Raw genomic sequence first — 9,419 nt, forward strand, 5'->3', positions numbered from 1 at the left:
ATGAGTTCTTATGATGCTCGGCATATCACTAAAGTTTCATCATATTTCGACTTATAAAATTGACAATTGAACATTTTAAAAAAACATACATTAACTAGATTATACTTTCATTGAGAACAAACAAATTTCACCGAGTGTGTGTACTTGCATATTAAATGTATTATTAACCAAACTACATGCGACATTGGGATTACAATCATTTATTTAGTGAACTCAAACTCTTTTATAAAAAAAAGAGTGATTGTAAAGGTCCTACCTTTGGGTAGAGCAAGATTCATTTTAATATTATAAATATGGCATGGAGGAGATGCCCATTCCATGTATGAGGGAAAATTGCACCCAATAGTGTATCACTTAATTTTTCCTTACTTTTCTTTAAGTCTATTTTGAGTTTTATGAATAGTGTATTCATTTTTATAAGCAAAAGAGAGTGAGGGAGAGCTTATTTTCCTCACTACATGCAAGCCTCCCATCTTATTTGTGCAACAAATGATGTGAAAAACTATAATAAGCGGGATACACATCAACTAGGGTTTAGACACCTAGTCACACTAACCAAGGTATATAAGGTGTAAGAGCCCCAAATTAGGGCAACCAGTTATTATTAAGATCATACTCTTCACCTTCATCTCCTGCTTCCATGGCTTCCTCCTTCCTTCTCTCCTCTTTTCTCTCGTTCTCTCTAATCTTCTAGTCTTCTTCCTTCTTCTTCTTGTTCTCTTTCTCTCTCTTTAGCCTCGTCTCCTCTCTCCTCTCAGCTTCTTTCATTACAAGTGGTATTAGAGCTTCAGACTTTGGTCATTTTCTCATTTCCCCTTTCTTCCTTTTCAAATCCCAAAACCCTAGTAACTCAGCTTATAGATACATGTACAACAAGAAGGACTGCAGTTAACTTTAGCTTTTTGGAGCAAGCAGGAGCTACGACTAGAGACTCAAACATATTTGGAGGTAAAATGGTTAAAATAGTAGGTCATCACTTCTTTTCATGTAGATTTTAGGGGTTTCAGACCAATTTTAGAGTCCTAGGAGTTGGAAGAGGAAAAAACCTCAATTACTTTTTGCTCTAACCCTCTCTCTCTCTCTCTCTCTCTCTTCTCTTGCAAGCTACCATGGCTGCCGACCCAAAGCAACCCCAAGATCTGGTCTAAGGTTGTTCCCAAGCATCAATCAGCCCTAGAACACCATCCCTGACCCCTCAAACTACTAATCAAGTAGTGGGTTGGGGGAGTTGCTGCCTAGAAGGCCTACAGGGCAACCCCTGCAATTTGCAGTGCATTTTGCGTTGGCTGCCTTGCCTTCCCCTAGCCCTCCTACCCTTCTCCTCCTATTGCCCTTCCCCTCCCAACCACTCCAGGGCATTGATTCAGCATATTTGTCTCACCCCCTTGACACTCTTGCTCCTGGGATTCACCCACCAAGGTGAATAGCAACTAGACAATTTGGAATAGTTTGGGGCAGTCATGGATTCTTCAAGCTGAAGCCATCTCTTGACCTTGAGAGCTCAACCCCCACAAGCCCTTCAACTCATAAATGAATCCTCTCACCCAAGTGAAGACATGGAGTTGAGCATGCATGGAAGCTTTGTGGACAGCCATATGAAAGCTTCACTTGAAGCTTAAGCTCGGGGACAAGCACAGGAACCATCCTCATCACTAGGAGCATTTGAATGCTAAAGTCTTCTTCCATGAATGCCCCAGTGACCTAGACTTGATCGATGGAGAAATCAAGCATCATGAGGAGTTATGCTCAACGGTCTCCCCAAGCATTAAAGAGGTATGCCAATCTGATCTTAATCTCTCAAAATTAGCCACTTGCTGAGCTTAATCCCTTGTTGGAGAGATTCAAGATTGCATAAGGTTTAATAATTCAATCCTCTTCGTATGCATGCATCATAGCTCTTCTTCAAATTCATTGTATTAGTTGACATTAACCCCCATTTTGTATTGTGATCTTGGATGAGCCCCAAAATGAATAATAGCCATTGTAATTAGCCAATGAGTCGCTAGACTACCAAGGTAACCCCTACCCCAACCTTTGTCATTCCTTGCATCTCATGGAAAGGCCCAATGCTCTTTCCTAATGCATCTCATGCTGATTTCCTAATAAAAATGTTTGCCATGTATACTCCAGTTGAGGAAAAAGGCCGATGCCAAGCGAGGTGGTAAGACAAAAGAGAGGTGACTCTCCCTTACCACTTAAGACCCTGAAGGGGTGCACAACTTGGCCCGAGGGAAACTTTGCCCATATCTTGGTGATCGAATCCCAATACTTGTATGCAAGTGCAGGTACTTCCCATGAGCTTCACTCTCCTTGATGCAATGATCCCCCTTGGACACCCCCACAATGCTAATGGTACCCATGTATGACACTTGAAGTGCATGCAATCAAAGGAGATGTATGGCACTAAATTCATTTATGCATTGATGAGAGAGAATATGGGTATGCAATGATGCTTGGGATAATTCTCATTATGCTATGTATATTTCTAATCAGGCCTCTCTAACTATGCTCCATCCATATGAGGCTTTTGCAATAAGAGCCAAGCAGTGTTTTTTGGTCACAATCTTGTAGGACAATCAAGAAGATCCTCTTGCAAAATTTTCTTCTTTGAATCGAGAACCCTATAGATCATCTTGAAGAGCCCTGGTTTGAATCAAAAACCTCCCCAATCGGAGCTATGGTTTGAAAGGTATGCCCATTTTTGTGCACTAGGGTCACTGTGGACAGGGTGCACAATAAATCCATTACAAAAAAAATTGATCATTTTTTGTCACAAAGACTAATAGCTCATCTCAAAGAGGGCTTTGTCCCCTCTGATGTGAGTCAAAAATCTCATCAATCAGAGTTTCCTACAAAGATTTACGCCCCTTTTACTAATAGCAAGTCATGTGGACTGCATCCAAATGGCTGGCCAAAAAGGCAAAAGCAAGGCCCAAGAGGAACTACAGAGGGAGATTAGAGACTCTCGGACCTCCATGAATGAGTAACCAAGATTTGAACAGGATTACCATGGTGACATATAGGAGGAAATGCCTAAATCTGACCTGTACACCCTTCTCAATCACATCCTTTGTCAACATGAGCTTCATCATATGGAACGGCATAATGGCATGGTGACCAACCACTGCCAAATGTTTTCTGATTTTGATGAAGTGATTGAGCACATGGCTCTCTCAAACTCGAAGACTCAACAGAACTTGGAGTAGCTCACTACCCTTGTTGCTCAATTAGAGATCTCTTCATCCCAAGAGAAGGCCAATGACTCTAGGCATGAGTCTCGACATCCTCCACATCAAGAACCATTGCATGGTCCACAGGGTATACTTGGTGCTAAGGGAATCTCCCCTTCCGCCTATGAGATTTGTGAACCCTCTCATGTGCATGATGAGCCCTTGTTGAATTCCCCCATCCACCTTGCAGCCATCATCCATTTGAGACCTTCTCGAATTTCCCCTTCTCTCCCTAGGAGCCCCCATGCTCCCCATATGAATCAACCCCATCCAGGACAATATTGTGTGAATGGCCAGCTTGGCAATCATGGATAGCATGGTTATAATGGACAACATGGGCTTAATGAACCACATGGGATGTATGGACAACAAGGATTCCATGGGCATCATGGCCCTAATGAATTACGTGACAAGATCATCCTCACAAAGTACAATGGGAAATCTCCCTCAACATCTGACTTAGAGGAATGGACGTCCAAGTTGGAGTCCTAATTCAATATCTTCCCTCGCACTGATGATCAACCTTAATAGGATGCCTTAATTTAGTGAAAAGAGATTGCAATTCATCCCCAACGCTTGCTTATTTACAAAGTTATGAGTACCACCACTCTTTCTCAAGATATTGAATTTTTTTCTAAGGAAGTTTCTTGAATTCTTTACGTGCTTGGACCCCTAGATCCTATGCATGCATGCACTGGTATTGAATAAGACGAAGTAGACACATACAATAGCTTACTACACGCTCATCTACATGAATCAAAAGCTATGTTCCCACCCAAATCAAAAAGAAATCCCTCTAGAGGATCATAAAACTAGTCTTGGCCATTGCCATCTTCATATTTAGGATCTCGTATCACAAGTGGAACCTCATTCTCTTCTTCTAGTTCTTAAATAATGAACATACTATTCACTTGTGATTTCTTGTACACACATTTAGTGGCATGATTAATAGCACACATTTTCCCATATTTGAAACATAGGTCCCTTTCTTTGTGCTCTTGAAAAAGATTCATAGGGATAAACTTCTATCTACCTTGGGTTGAAATATTTATTGGCCTTAATTTTGGCTTCCTTACTCTCTACTTTGGGGTTACATGTTGTCTTAAAATTTTCTTGTTATCTTAATGCATTAAAAGGTGGATAAGTTGGAACTTTAGGGATTCTATTTGAAGAAATTGTTGCATCCAAAATTTCCTTCAAATTATCCTTGCTAAACAAAAATTCTAAGTTGAAAATACCATGTACTACTTGTAAATGACCTATAAATATCCTATAATACCCTATAACACATGTGTTTCCTTTTCTACTATCGATAATAACCTATGAATCCTTGTAGGAGCTTGAAATTTCAATATTTCTACACTTTCATCCAACCCTCCATATGTGGAAAAATGTGAGGGATAAAATGGCAATTAGGGCTCTCTACATGGGCTTTCCACCACACTGAGGAATATGTAATGTTCCATCTTAGGCAGGGTTGTGTACCCCTTTAGAGTCTTAAGTAGTAAGGGAGGGTAACCTCTCTTTTGTCTTACTACCCCATCCACAACATCCATATTTTTCCTCAATGTGCATTGTGACATGGCAGTGTAATGGCAATGGTATGCTAATCTAAAAGACAAGGATGATATACATTTCTTGAAAGGGGAACTTTTAATCTTTAATGATATACAAAGGAATTGAGAAATTCAATGAGTAGGTAGAGGGAATAGCTCAACAATCATTGTCACTAAATTTCTTACTTATGCCTTTACGATTTTATGGATTACTAAATGATACAATCGTAAAAGAGTCAAGGATTAATCGAAACACCATATTAGAGATTTTGAAACATTAGGAGAAATATGGACTCTCTTTTTTGCCCCTTAAGGGGTTTCTCTCACTCTCTCTCTCTCTCTAAAAAGAGATTCCAAAATAATATTAGAATAAGAGATCTTCTACAATCAAGTAAATATTGTATTTGTATTTTCAATAGATTTCACCTATTATTTTATTCTCAAATTGTAGGATAAGGTCACTTTTTCTCAAAATTCTCATAACTAAAAAAATGTAATTCTATTTTATGTAAAAGCGGAGCCAATCATTAATATACGACTCTTTAATGCCCTCATGACTTTTCAACATGAAAATATATTAGAATCATTCTCATTCTTGCTTTCTTAAAAGGACGGAAGTTAAGAAACGATATAAAATGACGTACACATCATATTTTAAGATTATTTTTTACCCAGAAACACCTTTTTGACTCGAGAGTTTCCTTGTAAATTTTTTTCATTTTTGGACAAGTATATACCTATTTCTAGGCATTTCTTCATTCCCTCTCAAATATCTAGTTTTGTCTGAAATTTTGTGTACTCTTCTCCCCTCCAAAATATGGTTTCTTGCATACACATTCTTCTGAAGCAACACTCAATACTATCTACAATACTCTCTACCCTGCTACAAGAAATCTCAGGTGTGGTTTTGATAGCATTTGCTGAGATCAAATAATCTCTATCTACAACACTCTCTACCCTACTACAAGAAATTTTCCTCTTCAGTACTATGCTATAAGATATCTTCCTCTTCAACACTCTATACTACAAGAAATCAAGTGATAATGGAGGTATCTTTATTTTTTAAATCTCTGTGATGTTATTATTCTTTATAGTTGTTAATCCTTAAGTGTCAATTCATAGAGAGAGAGAGGGAGGAGAGAGAGAGAGAGAGAAGGGGGGGGAAGAGAGGCACTACAAGGATACGGACGCATACCGACGGTGCTTTTCGACGCAAAATAGCGGTGTCGCTATTTGCGTTGCATTTGCAACACGAATAGCGACACAAATACTGATGCAAATAGCGACGGTGCTCAGACGAAAAAACACGGGTCGAAACCGGAACACGTTATTTTGCGCGAACAAACGAAAGAGAGAGTGAAAGGGAGAGAGAAAGGGATAGCGAACTCCATCTTGCATTTGAGAGGGAGAGGGAGAGAAAGAGAAAAAGAGGGAGAAGGAAAGCTTCTCACCGCCGTCACTGCCGTTCACGAAGAAGAGGAGGAAGTGTACGGAGGGCGAAGAGGAACGGCCGTCGCAAAAGGAGCTGCCGAATCTATCCTCGGGCCTTTACGGTGAGCACACTGTTCCTTCTTGCTTTGTGTTTATTTTTTCTCTTTTTTTTAAACTTGTTTTTGTTAAAAAACATGTGTATTGAGAGAGGGAGAGGAAAAGAGAAAAGGAAAGCAGGAACGAGAGAGAGAGGGAGAAAACATCAAACATAATAGGGAAAGAGAGAAAGGGACAGAGAGGGAGAGGAAGGGAGAGAGAGAGGGAGGGAGAGGTTGTTGTTATTGTGTTTGTTATTTTATTTCTTCTTTTTTTAAAATTTTTTTGTTGCTATTGTGGTAGTCGTGGTAGTGGTAGTGGTAGTGGTAGTGGTGGTGGTGGTGGTGGTGGTAGTGGTAGTGGTAGCGGTAGTGGTAGTTATTGTTTAGTTTCTTATTTTCTTGTTTGTTGTTTTTGTGGTAGTCTTAGTATTAGTAGTGGTAGTGGTAGTGGTAGTGATAGTGGTAGCGGTAGTGGTAGTGGTAGTGGTAGCGGTTCTGGTAGTGGTAGTTGTTGTTTAATTTCTTATTTTATTATTTTTTGTTGTTTAATTGGTAGTCATAGTAGTAGTAGTGGTAGTAGTAGTGATAGTAGTAGTTTTTTTTTAATTTCTTCTCTTCTAGTTTGTTGTTGTTGTGGTAGTTGCAGTCGTGGTCATAGTCGTCATAGTCATGATTGTACTAGTAGTAATAGTAATTTTCTTAATTGTTATTGTAGTAGTATTAGCAGTTTTTTTTCTTTTCACTACAAGAGAAAGGTCCTATAGACGCACATTGTACACGCAAAATAGCGGGCGCGTTTATCAGCGTGTTTATCATCGTGTCTATTGGCGCTAGTATATAGACGTGAAAAACGCATCTATATACCCACGTTTTTAAATGCACTTATAGATGCGAAAATAAATGTATAAATTTTTCATTTCTCATAAAGTCCCTAAATATGATCAAACATCTTAAAAGCTAGTATTTTTTAGAATACATTACCAACTTTACTTCTTTGTGGTTTAATATACCTTACCCAATTGTAATTCTTTGTGCATCTTGGTGCATTGTTGTTTGGATGTGCACATTTAATTCTTATACTATAACACAACAAACGTTATATGTATCACAAAAGTAAATGGCTCTTAATTGATATTTTAGTTGTTTCTGAGTATTACAAATATACATCCAATCATTCAAAGCTAATTATATGCTACAATGAATGATCAATCTCATCTTCAATGAGATCGGCCCTTGCTAGACTATCTACCTCTAGGTCTATGTTACCAATAGGCAATGAAACAAATAAGTCTATCCCACTGTTAGATGTATTGCTATACTCAATTTCTTCATCATCATCTGCAACCATATTGTTATCCTCTTCTACGCTTCCTTGAACATCCTCACGGGGATCATCTTGCACTGCATCATGTAAATCATTGATCATGGCATCATCATGTACATCATCATTGATTGTTGGATTATCATCAACTATCTCTATGTTGGTAGCATTGCCATATATTGGTTTTGAATGATTAGATATGGGAATGGCGTGCCACCATCGATTATTGTTTACCATTGGGTGATACACAACCTGCATTTAAAAAACTAAAAGTAAGCAACTTAGATATTTATTGTATTTTGAAAATGTATCAGGAAGTAATATATATGAAAATAAATAGCTTCTAATATACCTGCTTGCATTGTTGAGGTAGTATGAATGTGTCATTCTTGCCTTGGTGAAATTTTGTAGAGTCAATCACTACAAAACCACTTGGATGACGTCTAATTATGCAATGCTCACCCGTTGTTACTACTTCTTTAAACCACTTCACATCTAGTATATATATAAAAAATCACCTAAAGTCAAGCTTCAAAATATCTTGGATCAAGCCACAATAACCTTCCATGGTGCCATTGGTATCCTGGAAGTTTGCAAGGATACCACAATCTTGGGTTTTTCTCTTATCATCTATATATTGAGTTCAAAAATGTTTTCCTTCACACCAAATAGCATTGAATAATGTGTAATAGTAGTACATTGTTGAGATCATATTAATGATTTAGTTAAAGATGAAACATGTGAAATTATTATATCATATATAACTAAAGATAATTTAATTATAAATATGTCTCACCTTTGATCAGCAACCTTGTGCGTATTCCCACTCCTCTTGCGATATATCCATCGCCTCCTCTTTTTCCATCTTCTTCATTTCTTTATATAGCCAATCTATGTCAATATGACATAGAAGCGCACTTAAATGTTATGGATATGGGACATTACATCCATGTCTAGCACGACATGCTTGCCTTTCGCTTACTCTTCTTGCCATTACTTCTTTATATAGTGTCACCCATTTGCTCATTACTTCATTGTTAAGCACATAAAATACATTTAACTTACGAAGTTTCTCTTTAATTATCACTTTTCTCCTTTCTTTTCCTTGAGGTATTATAGAGGTCATCCTCAAATCTTCATCATCTTTCCATAGTCGTGGTAAAGAGGGGTCCACTTTAGTAAGATATTTAAAGATGATAGTTCATGCTTCCCTCAGGCCGTGTATTTTTCCTTACAAAATGTTTTAGGATTTTCATAAAGTGCTCTAGAAAAAACATCCACCTTGCATGAACTACCCCACAAATTGCAATCTCATCAATCAAATGTACGAGTAAGTGTACTTGAGTAGTCAAAATGGAGCAAGGAAAAGTTTCCTCCACCAAACAAACCACCTCAATGGACAATACTTGAGCCTCTTGCAATGTATTTGGATCGATTTCCTTCAAACTCACAAATCTACCAACATGCAATTGAGAACGATGATTAGTTTTATCCATAAATTCAAGCGGGTTTACTACGTGGTGTACGTAATATGTAAACTAAAAAATAAGTATAAGGTATACATACCTCGCGAGCTCACCCATCTTGTAAATGATATCATGCACATCTTTCGAAACACAATGCTATACGCTAGTAAGAAGGATGAACTGTATGTAAATATTCATACATTGTTGATTAGTCTACATAGTTACTCTACTAATTAATATATTTATGGCTATGAAAATCCTTACCTAAATCATTTTATGCCAATTGTGAGACTTCAAATTGGATAGTTTCTCTACAC

This window comes from Lygodium microphyllum, chromosome 11 (assembly GCF_053477565.2).
Source record: "Lygodium microphyllum isolate KBCC chromosome 11, Lygodium_microphyllum_v1.1.10, whole genome shotgun sequence".
NCBI lineage: Eukaryota > Viridiplantae > Streptophyta > Polypodiopsida > Schizaeales > Lygodiaceae > Lygodium > Lygodium microphyllum.